General features: G+C 42.5%; 1 long non-coding RNA gene across 3 annotated transcripts in view; it reads left to right on the top strand.

Moving 5' to 3' along the window:
• The window catches only part of LOC122172366 (uncharacterized), a 364131-nt gene that overhangs the window by 87228 nt on the left and 249331 nt on the right, over positions 1 to 27572 (top strand). The window lies entirely within an intron of this gene.

The following is a 27572-nucleotide window of genomic DNA, read 5'->3' as shown; positions in this document are numbered from 1 at the left end:
CAAGACAAACTATTCCCTGTCAGCTCTCATTCACAGCCAGGTCTGTCAGCCTACATATTTATATTTCCTAACGTCGCCAAATATAGATATAATCAGACTGAGTGGGTTTTTGTAATGCTTTGGCACTCATCTTTGCATAAAATTAATTATAGTTTTGTTGGCCTTGATTTTATTCTCCTTTTTCTTCACTTTTTGTCTTCTGCCTCTTTTCCTTATTTCCCTTTCCCTTCTTATCCTTTCATATCTCCTTCTCCAGTTCAATCCCTTATTTCCCCATTCTCCTGGTTGTCCCTGGAATTTGCCTCCTCTAATGGTCTTCATGCCCTTCCTTCTCTCAGATTCCATGAGGTAAGCGTTCTCCCATTTTCTCTTCCTTTCCCAGGTCTCCCTCTACTTCCTTGGGTCCCTCTCCCTCGAGTCTCTCTGAAACTGTCTCCCCCTCTTCTTTTATGCTCTTCCCAATCCCCTTGGATCATCTAGCTCACACTCTTCCTATCCCCTTCCATTTCTGCCTCCTCACTCCCTCATCTTTCTCCAGCTCTCTCTCCCCTTCTCCAAGTTGAAGCTTCTCTCGAGTCTGTCTTGGGGAGTCTCTCTCCTGTGTCTGTTTCCTCTTAGCACATCATTCCCACAAAATATCCCTAACCTCTCCACACACCACCTCTTCATTTTGCACGTCCTCAGACCTCAGGGACTCTGCAGCCAAACCTAATCAAAAATTTTTTGATAGAACAGTTTTCTGTTGGAAAATGCCATTTTGTTGAAATGGCAGTGTTTCACAGGAATGTGTTGATTTCAGCAGAATTTCTGATGAATAAATTACACAATGACTCCAATCAAAGTGGAGTATTTCATTTCTGCTTTCTTGTTTTGATTTTTGTTACTATTTAATATATGTAAATGCAATTAATATTTTATATTTCATCTATATATTGTAGAAATATGATGTGGCTGGTAGGACACTAACCTTCATTTCCTGGCCCCAACAATCCTGTAACAAGGGTCAGGGTTCCAAAAGGCTTTACAAATATCAGGATCAGTTCTAGCCACTGACTCCACTGGCAATTCTTACTACTTCTTTATTTTTTAAATCAAATGTGTATCAAACATAGGTAACATAATCAACCAAAAATAACCCCAAATTAATAGTTTATGAATAAAATAGACAAATGGAGACTTTTAGGATGGAGGTTATCGTATTGGATGTTTGTCAGTAACTATCATCTGGGAACCTTAATATTTTTCTGTTTGCTAGGCTGCTTCTTGTTCTCAGTAGTTCCTTCTGCAGTGACCTATGCAGGCACTGCATTTGGTAGGGCTGCCTTGCCTTTTTAGATTAAGCCTAATGTATCTTCAGTATGAAATCTTAAAAGGAGGCCGCACTACCATTATACGTGGGCTCTGGGGTTGCTCTCCTTAATCACATGCCTTCCATTTACTTCAGGAGAAAATTTGCCTGAATGAGGGACCGGCTTAGGCATTTCAGACTGTTATGCGCTTACAATGCTTTCTTAAAAAGATGTTTATCTTGTTTTGTTTTACATGGCCATTCAGTGGGCCTTAATGAAGACTAATTACTTTCTTTGCTTAAAGAAAAGAAAATAAACACAGTGACTTCATTTAAAAATGGTGGCATGAACATGCACAATTTCAATATTGCACTAATATTTATTGTTTTCAAAGTCTTTGATTCAAAGACCTCATATGAGGGGGTGAGGCAAGAAGGGCCTTTTGACACCGTTACAGCAGTGTGGTAGCAGGGTGAGGACTGGAACATTTCAAAGCTTCAACTGTTCCTCAGAATGTCTCTCTGGGCTGGTGCCTCTGCTCAAAGAAGCAAGCTTGCGGGGAGAAAAAAGAAGCCTTCATAGGTTGTAAAGTGGCTGTCAGGATTTGATCCTCAGAGAATTGAATCCTAAATGTCAGACATTGCCGGATGGTTTTCTGTAAAATCATAAGAAGAATTAGCCTTATTTTACATTTTTAAACTCTAGATCAGGGATCGGCAACCTTTGGCATGCGGCTCACCAAGGTAAGCACTCTGGCGGGCCGGGCTGGTTTGTTTACCTGCAGCATCCGCAGGGCAGCTCCCACTGGTCGCAGTTTGCTGCTCCAGGCCAATGGGGGGGCTGCGGGAAGCAGTGCGGAATGAGGGATGTGCTGGCCGCTGCTTCCAGCAGCCCCCATTGGCCTGGAGTAGTGAACTGCAGCCAGTGAGAGCTGCAATCAGCCGAACCTGCGGACGCTGCAGGTAAACAAACCAGCCCAGCCCGCTAGAGTGCTTACCCTGGCGAGCCGCATGCCAAAGGTTGCCAATCCCTGCTCTAGATCGAACTGAGCAAAGTCATATGAAGAATTACCTTTATTTCATTTTTTTCCCCTCCCTCTGTAAACATTTCAAATGAAGCATTATACGGTTGTTGGATGTCTTTATCCATGCAGGGCCAAATCTTACTGCTCAGACAAGTGGTCCCATTCACCTTGCCTGTGTTTGAATTCTTAGGGCAATTTCCTAGCACCGCACTATACTGATGCACTTCTCCTGCTGGTCACAATAGTGAGAGCACTAATGTAAGCAATGCACTGGTGTGTCAATACCTGTGCTGTCTAGATCTGTTCTGATCAGGATTAGGCTACACTGTGGCAGAAGCACCTTCACTGGAGGTAGCAACAGCAAGAGGGGAGCTACAAAGTTGGGACACTTCCCAAAACAATTTGATGTAGACGCAAGCCATTGAAGCCAATGGGACTTGTCCAGTGACTAAGGCGAGCAGGAGTTAGCCAGTGGCTGATCTCTACTTTTCTGTTTTAGGTCTCCTCCTTTTTGATTTTACTCACTTTATAAAAGTAAACGTAATGAAAATGTAGGTATCTGTTTCCTCCCCTCCCCCCCCCCCCCCCATTGAATTGTAGAAAAGCCCCAGATAATGCTTTTTTCCATTTGAGTTAAATTGTCCTCCTTTAATTCTTCTGATGCTGGCTATATTTCAGAACATACTGCGATAGAGTGATTGGTTTATATTATTACTGTTTGAAATTACAAATGATTTCTGTTTCTAATAGAAGTAGTAAATGAGGAGCCTTTTTATCTGTGTGGAGCAGCTGTGAGGGTAGAATTTCCCTAGCAGTGAAAAATCTTCAGGAGATCCAATTCCTATCTTCCCCCTCCCTTCCATCCTCCCTCTAATCAGTACAGTAGGTTTGGCAACCTGTCATTATCCTCGCCTCTGACAGTGGATTTTTGTTGTTGTTGTTCCTCCTTGCAGGAAAAGCCTTGCAAATAATACCAGTCATAAATTGAGCAGACAGAGCCCATTGGTTCTAGCTCAGTATGATTCTATAAACCCTCTGTGCAAGAAACGTTTGTTGCTCTGACTGACAGGGCAATTTCGGAGAGTAATGAGTAAAGATGGATGTCCCTGAGCAATTAATCAGACTTCTGTTGGCAACTCTCTCTCTGTCAATATTCAAAGCTGTCGTCTTAGTTATTTCAGAAACCAGGTAAAAGAGGATAATACCCGTGGATTCCCCTTGTGCTAAATTATGTAAAACTTGATAGTGGCAGTTGGTGACAAAGTGAAAAGAGGTAGAATTTTAATATATAGACAAGGGCTCTGTTCTTTTATTTTTCATTCTGTATTGCTGCTGTCAGATAAATCATGAAGGCGTCTAATTCTGAATTAGCACACAGCATTTTTCAGCCTGAGAATGAACACACTAGTGCCTAATGACTGCCTGAGGTGAATGGGAAGTAGGAGCCCCCCAGAATATAGAGCTTAGGTTTGATCCATTTTGTCTGCATCTCTTTGAAATTTGTTTCCAGGCCTTCTATTAAGGGCCTCGTCTTGCTCCTGCTGAAGTCAGTGGGAATTTTGCTAATGACTTCTGTTGGGGGTAGGATTGGGCTGTACACTGGGTGACCGTTCCAGTTGTAGACTAGAACTCTGACATTTATGAACCTTATTTCCTAGGCTCAGTGCTGCCTCCTTAATCTTGCCTGTATCCCTTATGCACATGATGAGTCCTGTAGCCACACTGATGACTCATTCCATGCGTGGGGGGTTCCAAGCTCAGGCCCTAGTGCAGGGTTAAATGAGCTAGTCTGTGCTAGAGCGGATAAGAGAGACTTAAACCTGTGCTGTTTGTGGCTCAGCCAGCTGAGACTGGCAACTTTTTCATTGGAAAACCTGATGATTCTCTCCACAGGGATTCATTATTATACTCAGAGTGCACTTCTCTGGAGCTCAGTAGAGGCATTTGGGGGGTGGAGGGAGGCGAAAGGGATGCACGTGCATCCCCCTTTCTCCTGCATCAAAGCAGTAGTAAAAACAAGCCTTGTGTTACTGTTTTTCTGCATTCAGTGGATTCCTCAAAGAAATATCCCATTGTTTAATTTTAATTATTTTCTTTTTGAGAGGGTAAATTATAACCCCGTAAGTGAGTACACTGACAGGCATGGCACGGTGAGGATACTAAATATCAACTTACTAGAAAACTGCTTTTCTTTTAAAGGCACTTTATATTACAATTTTTTTAACACTTGATTTAGCTCAAGAGTTCAGGTTCTATCATTAGGCAATCACCAGTTGAAGATGGCAGGGGAAACTCAAAAGTATCAAGAGGGATGGGAAAAAAAGAAGCAGAAACCAAAACTGCCATGAGCGATATCAGCAGATGTGGAGACTGCAAAGAGAGAATCAGGGAAGCAGCTTCATCAATTACTCAGCCCCTGACTTAGCCCAACTGGACTTCAGCCATATTGCCTAAAAGCTTGCAAATTGATATCCATGTCTGAAACCTGGCTGAAACATTGGGAGAAGAAGGGTCACATATTCTGTCCTCCTTTTCACCCATTCAACCCTATTAAAGTCTATTGGGTTTGGTGGGTGTAACTGAGGGTGGAACTTGACCCTTAGAGATGAAAGTGTAGGCAATGGAGGGAGCACTAATAAGTAGATTTGGTCAAATCATTTGTTGCAAGAAACATTCTGTTTACTTTTAGCCTATTTTCAATTCATAAATTGCTTGCAAACATATTTTGATTCTTATTAATTTATTTGCTATTTATAATTGCTCATGCAACTTATGCAAGCCAATTTCAGCCTCTGGATTGTCTGAGCTGTTTGTTTTGACTAATGATAGTGTGTGTTTGGTTACATAAATCAAATGGTATTGCTTCCGTACCCTGATTGGATGACACTCTTTTTTTAAAAAGCCAAATATTTAATAGTGAATAATGCATTCTTTCACTTTGATTCTAACCAGATGGACGGACGGACAAACAAACAGAAATACAGAGTTCTTCCCTTTCGGGGTTTAATTTTGTCCAAGAAGTTTTTCCCTCTTCCATGGTATAAAGAAAAAGCAAAACACAATGTTTCCAGTGGTCAAGCTGTGACATTCAGTCTCCTCACAGACCAGTATTTCTCTACTACCAGTGACGCTTCCTTGGATCTTCCTTCCATTTTATATCCAGCAGCTAAGTCCTGCACTTTCAGGCCCCAATTCTCCAAAGAATTACACATGTGCTTAACTTTATGCATTGAGTAGTCCTACTGAAGCCGATAGAACTAGTCGCAGAGCACAAAATTAAGCAGGTGTCTTAGCAGGATCAAAACCTAAATGCTGGAAGAAAAACTGGGTTGTGTGCTTTGGCCCTAACTAAGTGACCCTATTCGAGCTGTATGGGTGGCCTCACAAGACCTGGGCGGGTAGCATACTGCAACAGAGACTGAATACCCTTTGTTCACATGTTCCCCAAACATTTGTCCAAAAAAGGGGTGGGGAGGGGTTGAACATGGTCAAACCTAGCAGCCATTTGAAATTCAAACAAAGGCTTTATGAACACTGGGTGGGATTCATGAAGGTAGTTAAATGCCAACATCCTGTTTTTAGGTACCACTGAGATCCACAATCTCCCACTCAGCTGCCATCTAACCCTGTAGGCATCTAAACTCACTTAGCATCTAAGTTTTTTTTTTTTTTTTTTTTTTTTAATTTGAGCATGAGTACTGCAGTCTCCTTCTTGGCATCTGAGTGCCTATCTCCTGCCTCAGCATATGCACCCTAGTGCCTATGTCCTACCTAAGCTCCAGAACAATTCACAAACCAGGACAGGCAAGCATTCGGCCTGCCCAACTGGTGTATGGGAGCTGGAGCTGGTAAGCAGGCTCTAAGCATGCCTACTGGATAGGTCCCATCAGGCAAGTTCACACAAAACAGCTGGGGGTGGGGGGGAAGAGGCCCAGGCTCTCCCTTATAACCTTTAGCCCAGTGCAGGGGTTCCCAAACTTGGTTCATGGCTTGTTCAGGATAAGCCCCTGGCGGGCTGTGAGACACTTTGTTTACCTGAGTGTCCGCAGGTACGGCCGCTCGCAGCTCTCAGTGGCTGCAGTTGTAAACAAAGCGTTTCATGACCTGCCAGGGGCTTACCCTGAACAAGCCACGAACAAAGTTTGGGAACCCCTGGTCCAGTGCTTAGGGTACTCGGAGGATGTGAGAGACCCCTGATTCAAGTCCTCACTCTGTCTGTCTGAGGGGAAGAAGTGATTTGAACTGAGATTCACTAACTCTCAGAGGAGTGCCCTCACCACTAGGCTATAGAATATTCTGATGTTCGTCTCCCGCAGTCTCGCCTATTGAAGTTGTTCCACTTTAAACAATGGTATACTTGGGCCACAGAGCATAAGGATGCTATACCTAATGGTTAGGGCATGCACCTAGGAAGTGGCAGGTCCCTGTTCAAATCTGTTCTCCACCTCAGGAGTAGGGAAGACTTCAACTGGGTGTCTCCCACATTCGGGTTGAGTACCATAACCATTAGACTCAAGATTATAAGGGAGATCATCCCCTCCTGCTGTTCTGTTGTGGGTCCTGCACACAACTTAGGCAGCCAGATGCCTATCTCTTCCCCAGTAGGTAGCTTTGCTAGTAATCCAAGTGCCTTTTTGCAGTTTGGCCTTAAACGCCTATCTCCAAAAGAGGGGTGGGGTTTAGCACACCTCTGTGACATTGCACCCCATATTCTTCATAGCAATATTATGATATGATTATGGCATAACTAAGAGGCATTTTATGCAAGATAGGTCATGTGAGATCATTGGAAAGCTTACTATTTACTGCATACAATTATCCTATTTGCATGCATGTATCACTTTTGTATCTGAAGTTAGGAATATTGACTATATATCTGTATTACAAATGTGTTTACATCTGGAGAATGCCCACTAGTCAAAAAATTCTCAATCTAGATGGCTGGCTGGGAAGGGTCCTTTCAGACTGAAGAGCAATTAGAAGAAAACAATAGGCATTGGTGGGAGATAACCTTCTTCTGGGGAGCCTTCCTGAGGACACGACAGACATCCTCCAAGTTATGGCAGCTGTGACACTATAGGGACATGTGACCTGGTCACCTGGTGCTGGACTCCAACTTGGGATACCAGTGTTTTTCCACTGGCTGGCGTTGGAACCAAGCTTTGAGACAAAGGGTTCCCATCACATGCAAAAGCTGTTTAAAGCAGGGGACTGACATCATTGTGGTTTGTCACTGACTTCCCACCCAAAGAGACTCCTGGAAATACCTGAGGAACAAAGACTGAACTGGGGGAAGTGCTGGACCCAGGCTAAAGGAATTTTTAGCCTGTGAATGGAACACCTGGGATTTCTAAGCTGTAAGCCAGCACAGCTTGCCCCTTAAGAACCTGCAGCCTGTTTGTATCCTCATTTAGGGTGAGAATTTGCTATTCATATCTGGTCTATGTAGCATATTAAGCTTAGTTCGCATGCTTTATTTATTTCCTAGGTAACCTGCTTTGATTTGACTGCTGTCCCTTATAATGACTTACATTTTATCTTTTGTAATTAATAAACTTGTTTTTGCTTGGTCTAAAACCAGTGTATGTGGAAATCATAACTTGGGGCAGAAAGCTGTGGAATCTCCTTCTCAACTTTGAGGGAGGGGGCAAATGTCATGAGCTTACACTGTACAGGTCCCTTTGCAGCGCAAGATGGTATAATTTTGGGTTTACACTCCCCAGCTACTCAGGCACACAGCCCCCTCTGAAGTTGCTTAGCTGAAGGCTACCCATGCAGAGCTGATCACAGCATCTGTATGTAACTGCAGCTGGGGGTGTCCCTACCTGTATATGTGCAGGTTGGAGCCTAGGAGAGGGCTTGGCATGCTGGTCACAGCAGTATAGTGTAAAGGGAGGCCAGGCTGGTGAGACGGGGGGCTCAGTGTTACCCTAGTTCCAGGTGGCACCCAAGGGGGAACTCATCACAACCTCCCTCTGGTCAACCTATCCCATTGGCTAGTTTAGGTGGCTCCCTACCTATCCCTGTGGGCTTTGTGGATTGCAGTCTAAGACTGCCCATGATGGCCCATGGGGGGGGCGGGTCCTCCAAAGCAGGGGCCCAGAGCGGTCTCGCACACCTAGGCGCCCTGCAGCCCGCCTGGGTGATTTAAAAGGGCCTAGTCCCCTGGGCCATTGCCCCCTGCCCTTTTCCTCCCTCCGTCCGCAGGTTTGATCCCAGTGGTGTTAAAGTGATTTTCTAGGTGCCTAAATATCAGAGGGGTAGCCGTGTTAGTCTGAATCTGTAAAAAAGCAACAGAGGGTGCCGAAATGTTAGGCCTAAGTCCCTTCATGGATCCCACCCACTGTCTCTGCGATATTTAACCAGCTCCATTATAATTAATGTGGATTCTATAGCTATATCTTAACACTGATTCTATATAGACTCAATCTGCCCAAGGAGCATATAGGTGACAGAAAAAAAGTCTTACATCAAAGAGGGAATTCAAAGACCTCACAAACAAGAGTTCTAATATCCATGTCATAACAGAAGGAAAAGGGTCAACCTCTAGAAATGTAAGAGGTAGATACAGATGAATTAAAGTAAACCTCGTGAGCCAGATCAATTACTATTGTAAATAAAATAATAGCAGGCTCAAAATTCTGCAGTCCTTACTCAGGCAAAACTCTAATTGAAGTGAATGGGAATTGAAGATGAGCCTTCTCCAAAGTGTGAAAAGAGCTGAGAGATTATTTTTCTCACAACTTGGAAAGTATTTGAAAAGGAACAAACCTTTATCACTGAAGAATAAGGAGCAAGTTAAGAAACACCTTCAATCCTTGTCTGCTGCAGATGACCCTGATTGACTTTGAGGCAGTAACAAAAGCTTAATCTTGTTTGCAATATATTGAGAGATGGCTGGTGGAGATTGACTATGAAAGGGTAGCCTCTGCACTGAGCTCAAAGTGACTTATGAAAAGCAAATTGTTTTAAAGGTTCCAAATATCATTAAGTTTTTCTCCTTGTAACTTTGCTTAAATCTTTGATTCATTGTCCGCTTCACAAAGGTACGAAGCTAATGCAATATATTGCTCAAGTGCATGCTGAACAACATTTCAGAAGTGAAGCGGAGATGGATGGGATGAGGGGCAAGAATGCAGTTCAAAAAAGCAAACCATTTATTGCAAATACAGTAATGAAAATAATAACAAATCACACCCACGTCAAAATAGTGACATTCAGCCCATTTAATATCAGGGGCCTCCATAAGTCTGAGAACAGATGCAAAGTAGATTGAAATCCAAAATGGCAATTTTACAAGATACACCTGGCTCTAGAACAGGGGTGGGCAAACTTTTTGGCCTGAGGGCCACATTGGGAAATAGAAATTGTATGGTGGGCCATGAATGCTCATGAAATTGGGGTTGGGGTGTGGGAGGGGGTGAGGGAGGGGGTGAGGGCTCTGGTTTGGGGTGCAGGCTCTGGGGTGGGGGTGGGGATGGATGAGAGGTTTGGGGTGTAGCGGGGTGTTCCGGGAGGGGATTGAGGGGTTTGGAGAGTGGGAAGGGGATCAGGGCTGAGGCAGGGGGTTGGGGAGAGGCTCAGGGGTGCAGGCTCCGAGCAGTGGTTACCGCAAGCGGTTCCCAGAAGCAGTGGCATGTCCCTTCTCTGGCTCCTACACGGAGCACGGCCAGGCGGCTCTGCATGCTGCCCCATCCACAGAGGCACCACCCTTGCAGCTCCCATTGGTGCACCAGTGGGGGCCATTGGAGCATGTAGGAACCAGAGCAGGGCCAAGCTGTGGGGCACAGCCCCTAACCCAGCCACCAGGCTGGAGTGCCAGAGCAGAGCCAAGCCACGTGGTCTGGCCCCCAACCCAGCAACCCGGTCGGAGCACCAGAGCAGGGCCAAGCCACGTGGTAGCTCCTACTCCCCAGTGGTAGCTCACAGGCCGGCTTAAAACAGCTCTTGGGCCGGATTCGGCCTGCGGGCTGTAGTTTGCCCACCCCTGCTCTAGAAAGACATGTAAAGGTGAACAGACGAAGAGAGACTTGGCTGTTCAGTTAAATATGTTCCTTCCATATTTAACGCAGACCTTGCAGAGACTCTAGGCTAATGGTTTTAAGGCAGATATTTGTGGTTTGGGATGACTTCAAGTATAGCAAAACAACACACAACCCCATCTTGGCACAAATGCTGAGCTTCACCTGTCTGCCATCAGGTAGCATAATAGATTAGCTTGAAATTCTGGTGCGTTGTGTGGGACACAAGACTGAGGATCTGTGTCAGATATCAACATTACATTATGACAATTCTGTTTTCCTTTTATAATGATATATTAAAGCCCTTTATGGAATGACTCTGTAAAGCTAATACATTGTCTCTCTGTGCTGAACTACATGGAGGGGAGCCCACAGTGAGCCTGGGCAAAGGGTGGGGTAGTGGCAATGCTCGCAGAGCCCCCTAAGACATTAAGCAACAGAGAGTCCTGTGGCACCTTTAAGACTAACAGATGTATTGGAGCATAAGCTTTTGTGGGTGAATGCCCACTTCGTCGGATACATGTAATGGAAATTTCCAGGGGCAGGTATAAATATGCTGGCAAGAATCAGTCTGGAGATAACGAGATTAGTTCAGTCAGGGAGGGTGAGGTCCTCTGCTAGCAGTTGAAGTGTGAACACCAAGGGAGGAGAAACTGCTTCTGTAGTTGGATAGCCATTCACAGTCTTTGTTTAATCCTGATCTGATGGTGTCAAATTTGCAAATGAACTGAAGCTCAGCAATTTCTCTTTGGAGTCTGGTCCTGAAGTTTTTTTGCTGCAAGATGGCTACCTTTACATCTGCTATTGTGTGGCCGGGGAGGTTGAAGTGTTCTCCTACAGGTTTTTGTATATTGCCATTCCTGATATCTGACTTGTGTCCATTTATTCTTTTACGTAGTGACTGTCCAGTTTGGCCAATGTACATAGCAGAGGGGCATTGCTGGCACATGATGGCATATATAACATTGGTGGACGTGCAGGTGAATGAACCAGTGATGATGTGGATGATCTGGTTAGGTCCTGTGATGGTGTCGCTGGTGTAGATATGTGGGCAGAGTTGGCATCGAGGTTTGATGCATGGGTTGATTCCTGAGTTAGAGTTGTTATGGTGTGGTGTGTGGTTGCTGGTGAGAATATGCTTAAGGTTGGCAGGTTGTCTGTGGGCGTGGACTGGCCTGCCTCCCAAGGTCTGTGAAAGAGAGGGATCATTGTCTAGGATGGGTTGCAGATCACTGATAATGCATTGGAGAGGTTTAAGCTGAGGACTGTAGGTGATGGCCAGTGAAGTTCTGTTGGTTTCTTTCTTGGGCTTGTCTTGTAGCAGGAGGCTTCTGGGTACACGTCTGGCTCTGTTGATTTGTTTCCTTATTTCCTTGTGCGGGTATCGTAGTTTTGAGAATGCTTGGTGAAGATCTTGTAGATGTTGGTCTCTGTCTGAGGGACTGGAGCAGATGCGGTTGTACCTCAGTGCTTGGCTGTAGACGATTAATTGTGTGGTGTGTCCGGGGTGGAAGCTGGAGGCATGAAGGTAGGCATAGTGGTCAGTGGGTTTTCGGTATAGGGTGGTGGTAACGTGGCCATCACTAATTTGTACTGTAGTGTCTAGGAAGTGAACGTTTAACACGGCTACCCCTCTGATTCCTAAGACATTGTTTCTTTGTGAGCTCTCACTATGAGAGTTCACATTTGTAGCTCTCTAGTGCAGGCTGTGTCTTTAAAGCCACTGCATGTGCCCTAAAGTTCTGTAAAGAACTCTTGTATTTCCTTCAATCTGAAAAGATATCACAGACCTGAAAGATATAATCCAAGATTCTCATTCAGTTTCTACATTCAAAACTCTTTATTTGGCATGCTGCTCATAAATACCTTAAATTCAGGCATAATTACCTCCCTTTAAATTTTTCTCAAAATATTACTATTCTCTTTTCTTGTTTCCAGCAGCATTTTTACCGGGGCATGAATATGCATATCTCTCTGTGAGACTGGAACACTTCAAGCTTTGCATAAAACACATTTTTGACCATTAGAACACTTATAAATGGCAAATAAAATTGAATGCAATGCACTGCATTTGGTTTTTTTGCTGCTGTCTATTGATCTTATGTTTTCTCCTCAGCTCACAGTTCTTTGAGTGGTTTGTCTCTTTCCTTCTTGGTTTCGTTTCACTTCTCTTGGTCCCAGAATTTCTCTGGCTGTATTTCCACTTCTTCTCGTAAAGGTTTCTGCCTGCTGCTGCTGCTGCTTTTTAAGGTTTTATAGTCTAATCTAAAGCCCATTTCAGCCAATGGAAAGACTCCCAGTAACTTGGATCAGGACCTTACTCTTTTCACCTCCCTCAAGTCTCTCTTATAACTATTCACCTTCTCTCTCTCTCTCTCTCTCTCTTTTTTTTTTTTTAATTTAGTCCGTGTTCTCGTGTGGTGAAATGCTGGCCCTATTGAAGGCAATGGCCGTTTTGCTATTCATTTCAGCAGAGCCAGGATTTCATCCCTGATTTCAACAAGGTCTTTTCCAGTGATCTAAATGTTTGTATTATGCTGTGACTTCTACCTTATGCTATCTCTTATCACCTAGAACAGAGGAGAATATGCTCACTCTGTAAATACCTTCAAAGTCCACAGATTGCTGTCGGTGGGTGGTTTTTTTGGTTAACTTAAAACAATTTTGTGAAAGCAAGAATTTCTACAGCATTGATTTAAAATACATTAAGTAATATACTGTTGTAGCTATTAGATCTTCTAGACTGATTGACTTTGATATTTAAATATTAATTATTGAAAGAGGGTAGTCTTTCTCTGCATTTAAGATTGAAAATAGTTCTCCATTATAAACATGTTTATAGCCCTACTTTCAGCAAAAATAATTTAAGCCATCTGAAATTCTCTATGCAAATTCTAATCCCAGAATTGCCTTTTGCTGTTTGTTTTTGTTTTTTGAAAGCATAAGACAAATCAGATAATTGTTTGCAGTGTCATAACTGTGCTAGTCCCAGGATATGAGAGAGACAAGGTGGGTGAGGTAATACCTTTTATTGACCCAACTTCCACTGGTGAAAGAGACAAGCTTTCAAGCTCCACAGAGCTCTTCTTCAGGTCTGGGGAAAAGTAAAAACCAGAAAAGGCATTTCTGAGACATAATTAAGTACATTGCTTTTCACTTCTTGGATAGTTTCCTGTCATTTCCTTGGCTTATCAAAATTGTAACTCAAGACTTGGCCTAGAAACTCCAAGTTTGCAAACAGCTAGATGCTGTCTCTGAGACACTACTCCTGTTCTGTGTACCTTTCTCTGTAGTTGCTGCAAATTACAACAACCTACACACACACTCAGCTCTGCTGGATGATGAGTCTCTCAAAACTGGGTGACTGGGCAACAAAATGTCAGATGAAATTCATTGTTGATAAATGCAAAGTAATGCACATTGGAAAACATAGTCCCAGCTATACATATAAAATGATGGGATCTAAATTGGCTGTTACCACTCAAGAGAGACATCTTGGAGTCATTGTGGATAGTTCTCTGAAAACATCCACTCAATGTGCAGTGGCCAGGGCCGGCTCTGGCTTTTTTGCCGCCCAAGGCAAAAAAGCCTCCCGCCGTGCCCTCCCCCCCCCAGTGCGGCAGGGGAGGGCGCCGAGCCCGCCGCGGCTCCGCTGGCAGCCAGAGCCCCAGGAGGAGGGCGGAGAGCCTGGCCAGGGCTCCGCTCTCCCTGGTGGCCAGACCCCCGGGAGAAGGGCGGCGAGCCTGGCCGGGGCTCCGCTGGCGGCCGGAGCCCCGGGAGGAGGGCGACGAGCCCGGCCGGGGCTCCGCTCTCCCCGGCGGCTGGAGCCCCGGGAGGAGGGCGACGAGCCCGGCCGGGGCTCCGCTCTTCCCGGCGGTGAGCCCGGCCGGGGCTCTGCTCTCCCCTGGCAGCCAGAGCGCCAGGGGGGAGGGCGGCGAGCCCACTGTGGCTCTGCTCTCCCTGGCGGCCGGAGCCGGAGCACCGCACCGCGCCGCCCCCCTCCAGGTGCCGCCCCAAGCACAAGCTTGGTGGGCTGGTGCCTGGAGCCGGCCCTGGCAGTGGCAGTCAAAAAAGCTAACAAACTGTTGGGAATCATTAGGAAAGGAATAGATAAGACAGAAAATATCATATTGGCTCTATATAAATCCATCTTGAATACTGCATAAAGATTGGGTCGCCCCATCTCACAAAAGATATATTTAAATTGGAAAAGGTACAGAAAAGGGCAACCAAAATTATTAGGGGTATAGAACTGCTTCCAGATGAGAAGAGATTAAGAAGACAGGGACTTTTCAGCTTGTAAAAGAGATGATTAAGGGGGGATATGATAGAGGTTTATAAAATCATGACTGGTGTGGAGAAAATAAATAAGGAAGTGTTATTTACTCCTCATAACACAAGAACAAGGGGTCACTAAATGAAATTAGTAGGCAGCAAGTTTAAAACGAACAAAAGGAAGTATTTCTTCACACAACGCACAGTCAGCCTGTGGAACTCTTTGCCAGGAGATGTGGTGAAGGCCAAGACTATAACAGGGTTCCAAAAAAGAACTAGATAAATTCATGGAGGATAGATCCAGCTTGGGCAGGGATGGTGTCCCTAGCCTCTGTTTGCCAGAAGCTGGGAATTGGTGACAGGGGATGGATCACTTGATTATCCATTCTGTTCATTCCCTCTGAAGCACCTGGCATTGGCCACTGTCGGAAGGGCTAGATGGGCCATTGGCTGACCCAGTATGGCCGTTCTTATGAGTTGTGGGGAGGTTGGAACTAAAGTTCCATTCACCTTCTCTCCCCACCCACTACCCAGCACTTGCATTCCTCTGCATCTGGATCCAAGGTCTAGATTGCCCATTTGGGGCACAAAAGATGGGGGATTCCTACTCTTCTGCTTGGGCATGTAGCCTTTGGCTAGTTTAGGAGATTTTGGTGGTACAAACCTTTCCTCTATACTTTGTGGTTGTAGGGAGGGAACACTTTTTTTCATGAACATTAATGCAATTCTGCTGTACGAAAGGAGGCAAGATTTGGAGAGGTAACACATTGAATGTGTATCTGCTGTGTGCCATAGAAACCAGTTCTGTGTATGCTCCCTGTACATCAATGCTCAACAGGGATTTAAGAGAGGTCAGAGCCAGAGGAGATTTCAAATGTTTTGTCCCTTTTTAAAATGTGATTTTAATTAGGAATTTCCTGCCTTTCTATTTTTTTTTTTAGCCACACAACTTTAGGGCATTTTCCCCTTGAGTTCCTAATAAATATTTGCAATGTAAATGCAAGCTTTACCAAGTTTTTGTAAGTGTGTTGGAATTTAATATTGCATTTCTGTAGTTCTGCATTTCATTATTACAATAAAATATAATTAAAGAGAAGTCTCACAGGGTCACTACAAGTAAATCCTTTTGAAATAATGCATATAAATCCATACTACCAAAGGGGAAAACCAATAGAAAAGTCATCGTATTATTGGTATATAGTAGAATGAAATCTATACAATTTTAGCTAAAAGGCTTTGTTTTCAGTTTGCTGAATGTTTGCTTATGCAAAAGCAACTGTCAAGAGAACAATGTGCTGGTGTAATAAACTTGTTAAATGTGAAATACTGTATGTGACTTGTTCTTTCTGTTTTTCAATTCAGTTAAGTTTGAGGTTTTTCAGAAACTTTTTAAAAAATCCCTTCAAGGCAGCCATTCACAGTCTTGGAAGATTGCAGGGCCATGATCAATGACTTGAGTTAAATCAGGGAAGTTTTTAAAGCTGTCTATATATTCCTAATAATTTTATTGCATGGCTTGCTGCCTTCTAATGCTACAGCTATATTATCCCAAGTAAAGAATATAATGCATAATTAAACACATTGCATTGTAAATAATTAAGATGCACAATGTTAAAACTTCTGATATAAAATCAAAGACTGCTTGAGCGAGGTAAATAAAGATAAAAATCAATGTTTCCTGAAGGTGAAAAGTTGATTGTTTTTATTAATTTATCTTCATTTATTCTCTCTCTAATATATAATATAAATTTGCAGCCGTGTGGTCTGAGTTAAGAGGAGGGACTAGCGTGCTGGCAGGAAAACCTTTCCCCAAAGTATCCACCATGAAGAAGTTCTGAATTTGAGTAAAAATGCTGTCCTACCACCACTGATATGTGAATAAAAAAACTGAAAACCAGAAACTTATTGTATTTCATCTGATCTTGGCTGTTGAGAATTCACATGGTAAAAATGAAATCACATGGTAAAAATGACAGCTTTCAAGGTAATTCAATTGAATAAGAATGATGAATCTAATTCTCCCAAGTTTAAATATAGATGATAATCGGTAAAATGTTGATGTGTCCATTTCACCATACCCATAAAAATGGAAAAAATATTTCCATTGATGATGATAAAAATTTACATATAGGCAAAGTAAGAAAAATGGTGCTTAAGAACTTATTGGAGTTTGATTTAAGAATATTTACTTTGTATATATTGACATGTGATGTTGACAATTTTCATTTTTAGTGGTTATAAAGCTTTTTTGAATCTCAATGTCTTCTGTCATTAAATAATTGTCTGACACCCCCATCATTTCACTCCCCTCATAATTTCCTACAACTTTGAAAATTTAAATAGAAAAAAAAATGAAAAAAGCTTTAAAATAAACATTATTATCCATCAAAATTATATAAAAAATAAAACCTGAATTCTGCCAAGCCCAGCTATATTCCACCAAAGACCCCAATCAGAACCAGGACCACTGCACTAGCCATTGTATAAACACACAAAGCGAGGTTTCTGCCCTGAAGCGCTTAGAAGAAAAATCAACAGAGGGTCCTATGGCACCTTTGAGACTAACAGAAGTATTGGGAGCATAAGCTTTCGTGGGTAAGAACCTCACTTCTTCAGATGCAAGCCCTTGCATCTGAAGAAGTGAGGTTCTTACCCACGGAAACTTATGCTCCCAATACTTCTGTTAGTCTCAAAGGTGCCATAGGACCCTCTGTTGCTTTTTACAGATTCAGACTAACACGGCTACCCCTCTGATACTAGAAGAAAAATGTTTCCCTTTCCCCCATTATTCACAGGTCAAGATGAAATACGGACTCCATTGAAGTCAATGGGAGCTTTATCATTGACTTCAGTGGGGCCAGCATTTCACCCACAATGTTTATATAGAGAGAGACATTTACCTATTTATACATCTTTTTATTTATTCAAAAATGCGAAGTCATTATTGGCTATGCCCTCCAGTCCCTCAGTTTAGGATTTGCTGCAGGCATTACAACAGAAATGGGCCCTGAGGAAGGGTTTGAAGAAAGAGAAGCAGCTGAGCTGAGGAACACACAAGGGGGGCAGTAGGGAAGAAAGCACAGATGTGGTCATGGGAGAAGTTGATAAACAGGTGGTTGAGGCTGAAGATTTTCTTCACAACCATGCAAAAATGTGAACCTATCATGGTCACGCTGAGAAACCTTCCCATTTTACCCGTGACATTTAATTGACTTGAGTGGAGTTAGTCTTGGTCTTATACTGGTTTAAAATTATAACCGGGCCCTACGTGTCTAGAGCAGAGTTTTCTCATATTAGAGTCCCTGCTTTGGGAATTGCCTCCCGTCTGGCCATTCAATGACAGACCTGCAGGTGGCTATCTTACAACAGAAAAACTTCAAAAACAGACTCCAACGAGAGACTGCTGAGCTGGAATTGATATGCAAACTAGATACAATCAACTCAGGATTGAATAAGGACTGGGAATGGCTGATCCATTACAAACATTGAATCTATCTCCCCTTGTAAGTATTCTCACACTTCTTATCAAACTGTCTGTACTGGGCTATCTTGATTATCACCTCAAAAGTTTTTTTCTCTTACTTAATTGGCCTCTCAGAGTTGGTAAGACAACTCCCACCTGTTCATGCTTTCTGTATGTGTGTATATATATCTCCTCAATATATGTTCCACTCTATATGCATCTGAAGAAGTGGGCTGTAGTCCACGAAAGCTTATGCTCTAATAAATTTGTTAGTCTCTAAGATGCCACAAGTACTCCGGTTCTTTTTGCGGATACAGACTAACACGGCTGCTACTCTGAAACTTAAAAGCCTAGCAGAGTCTGACTTTAGAGACTCCTTGGGGACCTTCTGGTGAGGCACCGTATGTTTGCCATTTGATTGGCTCATTTTTGCTTAGTTTTTAATTGTATATTTTTGCCATTTTGTTTTTGGTGATTTGTGTTCATCTCTCAAAAGTGCCATGGCAACAAGTATTGTGAAGATTAGTCAGATAAATGAACAATGCATATAGTGTTCTTGTTTGTTCTCAGTTCTTTTAAAATGAATACTTTTAATGTGTGGCAAGCATGTTTCAACAGCTGGCTAACATGCCAAAAGAGCAACATACGGTAGAGGATAGTTTTGTTTCCAGCTTTGCTGATTTCTTTTTTTCTTTTAATCCCAGGAACTTTAACCATTTCCATGCCTTTTTGTCATTTGAAACAACCAAATAGCAAGCAGCATCTTAATTTAGTTGTACAGAGGTTCTTGTACTATCCTCATATCTGAGTACTTTCCAGTCATGTATTAAGTAATGTGAAGTTGTGTCTCTTTCATTTTCTTCCCAAGAGGAAAATTGAGTAGTGTAGTGTAGTGTTTTGGCTCTGTGTGTGTGTGAATGCATTATATTTACCGTGCTTTGTGTTTATATTAGGTGAGGTTGAAGAAGATTGATTTGCAAGGTGGTGGTTAGGCATATGGCCCTATGGTTGTATCACAAATACTTTTTGATTTGTCACATGGTAGGTGACCTGCAAAAGCTCATGGCCTGAGACGGCTCAATGCATGTAATGCTCAAGGAGGGTTTTATTTTATTTTATTATTTATTTTTAAAGATTTCAACATTAAGCCCACTTTATGTTATCTCAGATCCATAAATAGAAAATTAACACAGCTGTACTCTGGCCAAGTACCCCTTCATGATACATTTTTCATTGAAGAAATAAGAGACATCATTTTCAAACATCCCTTTAATAATTAAATATTCTCATACTCCCTTCTCCTTTTTAAGCCTGCACTACTGTGAGTGATTTCCCCCCTTTAATGCCTTTTTTTATGAAGATTGACGTTGACGGGTCTTCATTTAATTATTCTGTGATTACTGGAACTGTGAAGGAGGGCTGGCAGCTCATGTCAATATATTTTATGGCTTTATTTCATAGCATTTAATGCCATATCTTGAATGTTAATATTCAGTTAAACCTTTACACCACCCTAGCTTTCCTTTTGTTCCTAATGTTGTTCATAGTATAATTTGATTTGTTTTAATAAAGTCTGCAAAGACAAACTTTTTTTTTTTCAGCCTACAATAGATACGTGCTTTGGGGGCATTTATTTTTTAAGTCACTGAACTTTCATGTCCTTTTAGCATCTATTTTTTAAATTATTAGCCAAGCATAAAGTGCGCTTACTAATAAAGGTGTGTCTGTGTCCGTCTGTGTGCACACACACGCTCCGTGGTGGCACTAGAGCCATGCCAAGGGGCTGAGAGTGATTTTAATGACATTTTTTGACATTCTGTTTCAGGTGATTTGGTAACAGAGACATTTTGGGGGTCTGGTTATTTTGTTCAACTAGTTGAAATCCTGAGCTTGCAAAATTAGCAGAAGTGGTCCACTTTTTAAAATGTAAATCCTTAAAAATTACTTTTATCATGTTTGGAAAGCAGGGTAGAATATAACAATACATGGACAAAAATACCATCACACACTGGATTCATTGTATTGATCTTGTAGTCTGAGGCCATGAATCCCAGGGTGTGTGTGTAAGAGAGAGAGAGAGAGAGAGAGAGAATGCGATCAACAGTGAGAGCATGTAACATCTGAAATGGGGGGCTGGCAAACCTGATATTTCCACTCTGGGACAGGGCTGCTCCCTCACATGACTTTGGTAACTTTTGATTGCACTTTTTAAAATATGTGGTTCATTTAAACCTTGTTTTATATTGAAGCACTTCTTGATAATGTTATATAAACTCAAAAATAGTAAGGCAGGCCTGACAGGCCCTCACTGGAGGCCACATCCCTGTCCTCCAATGATAGAGAAACACAAGCATAAGAGAAAAAGCAAGAAGGGCAACAATATGATACAACTGAAAAGAAGGGATCACTCAAAGCATATCCTTGTTTCTCCTCCAATCCTTTGCCTATCTTATCTATTTAGATTGTCAGGTCTTCAGGGGCAGAGATTGTATAATAACACACATGTACAGTGCCTAGCACAATGGGGCCCTGATCTCAACTGGAGCTTCTAGGCATTTCTGGAATACAAATAATAAGATAACCCATAATTGTTTCTGAAATGTTTGGCCTAAAGGAGGGGATGTCAGAAAAGGACAGTTCAACTCAGACAGTAAGCTCTACATGTGGCATATCTACTGTCTGAAGCCACTTATAGAAAGTCCATTTCAGACTCTCAGCTTATTCCATATGTTAAACATGGACAGGTGTATATTTTTAACAGTGAGAGTAATTAACCAGTGGAACAACTTCCCAAGGAATATGGTAGATTACACTGCTCTACAGCCAAAATGCTTCTGAAATAAATGTAGTCAAACTTTACTAATTCTGGGTCACTGAGAACAAAAATGATGCTTAAAATTGTTGATTGGCTCTAGTTTTCAAGATATGCTATTGGGTCAGTATATACGACCCTTGACTGGGGAATGGCGGAGGATAAGTGAGTTCTAAAGGGAAGGGATCTCAATTTAAACCAGAAATGACTAAAATACATCTTTGACTGGATCTATGAATAAATCTATGACTGGGTTTGGACAGTACTTGCTTTTTAGGCAAAACAATGAATGATGCCATCTGAAGCTGGTATTGTGTCATACATGATATGAATTGCATCATGTTATTCCTAGAAGTCATGGATGATGCAATCATAACGAAGCTTACATCACTCTGCTGAACAAATTGCCCTATATCAGCTCTAGAAATCATACAGTGTCGTGCTCTCTTATTTGTCAGTGTTTGATTTTGCAAAGGGACATATTTCTGTTTACCCAAAGCAAGCAGAGATGCCTCGTACTTGTGTGAACAGTGCAGATAACTTCTGCTGTTTGTGGTGAAGTGACTTTTGCATCACAAAAGCGCAGTATAACCACTATGGTTAAGAAAGCCTATCACCTTTATTTTGGATGCAAAATTGGAGATCAGGACAAGAGGTGGGCCCCACACATATGCTGCGACACTTGTGCAACAAATCTTCGCCAGTGGTTGAACAGGAAAAGGAAATCTATGCCTTTTGCAGTGCTAATGATTTGGAGAGAGCCAACAGATCATACCAGCAATTGTTACTTCTGCATGGTGCCTCCAGTTGGGAAAGGTGTGTCAAAGAAGAAAAAGTGGACTGTGCATTATCCAAACATTCCATCAGCTATATGCCCAGTACCCCACGGAGAAGGACTTGCTGGTTCCTGAGGCACCAGAATCATTCTCACTTGAGTCAGACGAGGAAGAGGAGGAGGATGAAACTTCTGGTCCTGAACCATCAATGTCACAGGACCCACATTTTCTCCCATCCTCCTCCTCTGAACCACACCTCATAACACAAGGTAAACTGAATGACCTTGTCAGGGATTTGGAACTACCCAAGAGTAAGGCAGAGCTGTTGGGCTCCAGACTACAGCAGTGGAATCTCCTGGCAGGTGATGTTAGGGTTTCCATGTTCCATGACCGTAAAAAGGATCTTGTCCCATTCTTCTTCATGGAAGGTGATCTTGTAGCCTGCAACAACATCGATTGTGTGATGGCAGCCCTCAACATCGTTCACAATCCAGATGAGTGGAGACTGTTCATTGATTCATTGAAGACGAGTCTTAAAGCTGTTTTACTGCATAATGGCAATGTTTTGCCATCAATTCCAGTTGGTCATGCAGTCCATATGAAGGAAACCTATGACAACATGAAACAACTTTTGAGGTGCATAAACTATGACCAACATCAGTGGCAGCTTTGTGGCGATTTGAAGGTTGTTACTCTCTTGCTTGGTCTGCAGACTGGATACACAAAGTACTGCAGTTTTCTCTGAGAATGGGATAGTCGTGCAAGAGATTCCCACTACATCAAGAAAGATTGGCCACTCTGACAGTCATTGGAGCCTGGGAGGAAAAGTGTTCAGCATCCACCACTTGTTGAATCAAGGAAGATTTTGTTACCGCCCTTACACATCAAGCTGGGTCTGATGAAGAACTTTGTCAAGGCCATTGACAAAACACAAGCAGCTTTCAAGTACCTCCGTGGAAAATTTCCAAGGTTAAGTGAAGCTAAGATAAAGGAAGGTGTCTTTGTTGGTCCTCAGATTCGTGAACTTCTTCGAGATGATGCTTTTGACCATGCACTGCGTGGCAAGGAAAAGACGGCATGGAAAGCCTTCCAGTTAGTGGCAATACATTTTCTCGGAAATAACAAGGCAGACAACTACAGGTTGTTGGTGGAAAACCTCCTCAAGGCATACAAAAGCCTTGGTTGCAGCATGTCACTAAAGATACATTTTTTGCACTCTCATCTAGATTTTTTTCCACCGAACTGCGGAGCAGTGAGTGACAAGCACGGCGAGCGATTTCACCAGGACATTGCAACAATGGAGAAACGCTATCAGGGCAAATGGAGCCCATCAATGCTTGCAGACTATTGCTGGACAGTGACAAGAGATGCTCCATTTAATGAATACAAGAGACAAGCCAAGAAGCGCCGAGTAGACACTGAATAGGACTAAACTATGTACATAATAGTTTTTTGCTTTTTGTTTCATAATAAATTTTATTTATATAACCCTTTTGCTGATTTTTAAAGTGTTACATAAATAGGACAGGTGAAATATTATCATGTAAAGCAACCATAAACACATGAAAAGACCTAGGTTTACAATTTATGATTAAAACTCTACTATCTACACAATATACATAGACATAAAATGTAAAAACTGAAATATCTTAGAAACAGTAGCCAATCAGTTGTTTTAATTGTCATATTTGAATTCAGCACATCAAAATACATAATAAATAGCACATTTTATCTCTGAAGCAGACGACTTCTCAAAAATTGTAGACCAGTGTTATCCATCAACTGAAATCTTTAAATCAAGACAGGATGTCTTTCTAAAAGATAGATATGCTTAGGGATTCTGTTTTCAGGGTTTGTTAATTTCATTTTTCAAGGTTTTATTTTTTAACAATTTTTGAGTTTTATGTAGCTGTCCTTAAATCAAGTGGGGAGGGGTGGTTGAGGGGTTTTCCTATGCATATACTGTAATGAATAATCTCTTTGTAATGTTCCCTAGTGTGTTTTAACTTAGTATCCTTTCAACCAGCAGTACATTAAAGAGCTTCGGGAACCTTTAGTGCACACCAGGAAAGTATACATGGGCCAATTAATTAGCAACATGTTAGTGTGCTTTAGAAATCATAACTCTGTAGACTGCATTACTGCTTGTGTAAACAAACCCTTAGATCAAGTCACCATTTCTGGCATTTTCTGCTGTTTATTGGATAAGCACCAATTTATTTATTTTTTTTTATTATTTTTTTTATTAAGGTGTTTATTGGTTAAAACTGAAAATCAGACTCCTTAGATATGCTCTAGCTCAGACAGAAGTTATGTGTTTGATGCAGAAATTACTGGGTGGAATTCTATGCCCTGTGTTATTGAGGAGGTCTGACTAGATGATGATCCCTTCTGGCATTAAAATCTATGTAACTCAGAAGTAATGGGAGTCTTTCCATTGACTTCAATAGGCATTGGTTGAGACCTTGTAATAGCAGGTCAACAACACACTCCCCTCTCCCCTGTTTTGTGAAAATCCATCAAGTATGAGAAGGCATAACATTAGTGGATAGATCCCAGTGAAATACTAACCCAAATTCACATAATGTTATTGAGTGTAAGCCCTGGAAAATTCTTCTTCTGTTCAGAATTATTACAGGGGCTCTGCCTGCAACTCATTGTAGACAATTATGTAATACAAAATACCACCAGTTAATAACAAGCATGCTCAGAGAAATCTAGCTGTAGGAAGTCACACAATGGGTTGCAGGCATATGGGATAACTTGATCCTTACAACAGAGGGAAAAAACCCACCTATGGACTGTTCTGAGTAGGGAATTCTATTTTCCTGTCAGTTGTTTCTTTTATTCATGTAGCTTCATGTGGCTTTCAGTTGAATAAACTGTATAAGTGGGAATAATTGCAAATAAGTGTTGCTGAAATGATTGACTAATAAGGTGGCAATAAACTGACCTAGTTTCCATGTATTAAATTTATTTTCTGCTGCAAGCTAGAAGCTCAGTATATATTACTTATAATTATTTGTATAATCTACCATGTGTTAAGCAGATCAATGGAGAGTGAAGTACTATAGAGGCACAGGCTATCAAACTGATAATATAAATTGGCTGAGGATAAATCAGACCATGACAAGGTCAGTATAGGATATGGGGCTTGATTTAATTCACAAGAAAGTCATTTCCAGTACATATTAAATGTCCAGCAGGATGCCAAGATCTAGGGCTAGAGTTATAGTTTGTCTTGGAACTATGGGATTTGAGATTTTGGGCAGTGTTTGATATTCAAAGCTCTCGGGAATAAGTTTGCATAGAGCGCAATACTATGCTTAATAACAACAATTTTGAGCATTACAAGATGAGGAAAGCATCTTGTCTTTAAGTAAACCGTGGAAACCATTCTTAAGAGCATCTTCTTATAAGGCATATTGCGCAAGTGGAAGACTGCATCTGGATTAAATGGCTAATTGGTATAATGATATGAATGCTCTGGAGGATTTAGAGAGGATTTCATGTTTGCAAAATAGGAAGATGGCTTGGATGGGATTTGGTCCTGATTTCTGCAGCTATATCATTACAATGTTAAATCAGGAATGGACATCTGGCAGCCTGGGGGTTGCATCTGGCCTCCCAGGTCATTTTATCTGGCCTTCCCGTAGCCAGCTGGTGAAAATATTCTTTGGTAGGGCTGAGCAGGGCCATAGCAATGGGTGGGGCTGGATGGGCTGTAGCACGCAGGCCTACCCAAATCTGAGCATCAGGCACAGTGATTAAAGTGAGGAGCATCACCAAGGGGTATGGAGCAGAGCCCAGGACTGGGAGCAGGATCCCATATGCCAGGCCGCAACGCCACTCATTAGCCCAGCCACCTCTCCATCACTCACACAAGGAAGGGGTTACACCCCATGCCACCCAGCTCTAGTTATTGCTATCCCGTTCCTCCCAGCTCTCACAACTGTCTGTGGTCAGCCCATCCCTCCTCTCTCCTACCATGCCATGGATGGGTTAGGGCACATCTCTGCCAATGCGAGGACAGTAGCCAGGGCTGGGTGGTGAAACAGCAGAGCCCCCTCCCTGCTGGCATGACAGAGGGTCAGCTGGACCATATCTGAGTGGCGTTGTGACCTGGCACAGCCGGATATGCTGCTGCCAGTCTCTGCCTCTGCCTCTGCCCTGCCATTTATACAGACTCTGTCCCATGGGGAACCCATGTGCCTGGCTTCTCATCAACATAGGCTCCAGCTCCATCCCATGCCACCCAGCTCTAGTTACTTCCTTCCCATTGGCAGAGGTGTGCCCAGTCCAGCCCACTGGTGGATGGCCTGGCCAGAACCTGATTGGCTCTCAGCTCCCAATCAGCCAATGGGAAGGCACTACCTGGAGCTAGGTGGTGTGGGGAGGAGTCGGAGCCTGGGTTCATGGGGAAGCAGAGCCAAGTGGATCAGTATGACTGGCAGCAGCAGCTGTTCTAAAAGATTGTGATCTTGCTTAATCTTAAATTCTGTAGGGCCCATCAAAGGGTTTTAGTCGATTTTTGTGGCCCTCTATCTTACAGTTGTCCATCTTTGTGTTCAAACACAATACTCTCTCTTTAGCACATATAATCTCTTTGGTTAATTTTTTAATGTTTAGTTACATGTATTTATGTATCACTTACTCAGCTTCTCCTTTCCTTTCTCGTCTACTTCTAGCAAAATTAAAGTATTTTAATCATGACAAATATGGGCAGATTATTCTGCTCCTACATAATTCATGGTGTTTTCAAGGGAACTATTGTTTTCCTCAGCCCATCATGTTTAAATTTCAAAATACAATAGTGATACTTTGCAGTTGGATAGAATCTTCCATACAAACACTTACAAATGTTGATTCATTTAGACCCACAGCACCCGTGTATGCTAAGCAAGTAATATCCCTGTTTTTTAGAAATAAGACCCATGAAACAGTGATTCAGTACCTTGCGGGTAAGCGCAAAGTAAAAAGTCTGAGGGAAAGCTGGGACTAGAACCCAGAGTTGTCCTGACTTCCTGTCCTGTGCCTTAAATACAAGACCTTTCTTCCTACCATGCACAATTCAGCATAAATAAACCACAAACAAAGAATATTAATTTCAGCATCTTTTGAAACTCTAAGATGAGATGAGCACTGGCACGTCCCATACTTGCTCTTTGTTTATTTCATGCAACCTGGTTTGAAGAGGTTAATAGGTTCTGTAGTTCCCAATGGAGGCTACAGTAAAGCCTGTAAACAGCTGGAGAAAGCCCATGTAAGATAGTTTCAATAAACCCTGTGGAAGCAAGAGCAGGTATATTCCAATCAAGAGAGACGGTTTAATTATCTAAATTTACATTCACATGTATTCATTAAGGTGGTTTCAGACACGTATCAGTGGTCTGAGTGCATTTTACCTTTCAAGGTTTGAAATTTAAAATAAATAAACCCCAAAGATAAGGAAGCACTTATCTTAAGAACACCATAAACTACCTTAACTTTGCCCTTCAGAGAGGTCCAATAAGCACCAGGCTATGAGATATCCCGTCTTTCCTGTTGAAGCTTTTCCACTTTGTATGAAATAATTAAATATTCACTGGGCCAGAGACAATGTGAGAATGACTCGATAGCCCAGTGGTTAGGGCACTCATAGACAGGGCTGGCTCTAGGATTTTTGCCGCCCCAAGCAAAAACAATTTTGGACGCCCCGCTCCCCCCCCCCATATTTTTCTTACCCCATCCCCGGCCCCGCCTCAACTCCGCCCCTTCCCCAAATCCCCAGCCCTGCCTCCTCCCCCCAGGCTCTCAAGCCTGGGAGGAAGGGAGGGGGAGCAGCGGCGCGTGAATCAGCTGTTTCGTGCGCTGCGGCCGCTCGGGATCTCCCCCTCTCTTCCAGGTTTGAGAACCTGGGAGGGAGGGGGAGC

Source organism: Chrysemys picta, chromosome 2 (genome assembly GCF_011386835.1).
Source record: "Chrysemys picta bellii isolate R12L10 chromosome 2, ASM1138683v2, whole genome shotgun sequence".
Lineage (NCBI taxonomy): Eukaryota > Metazoa > Chordata > Testudines > Emydidae > Chrysemys > Chrysemys picta.
This window is presented reverse-complemented; position numbering and strand designations above follow the sequence as displayed.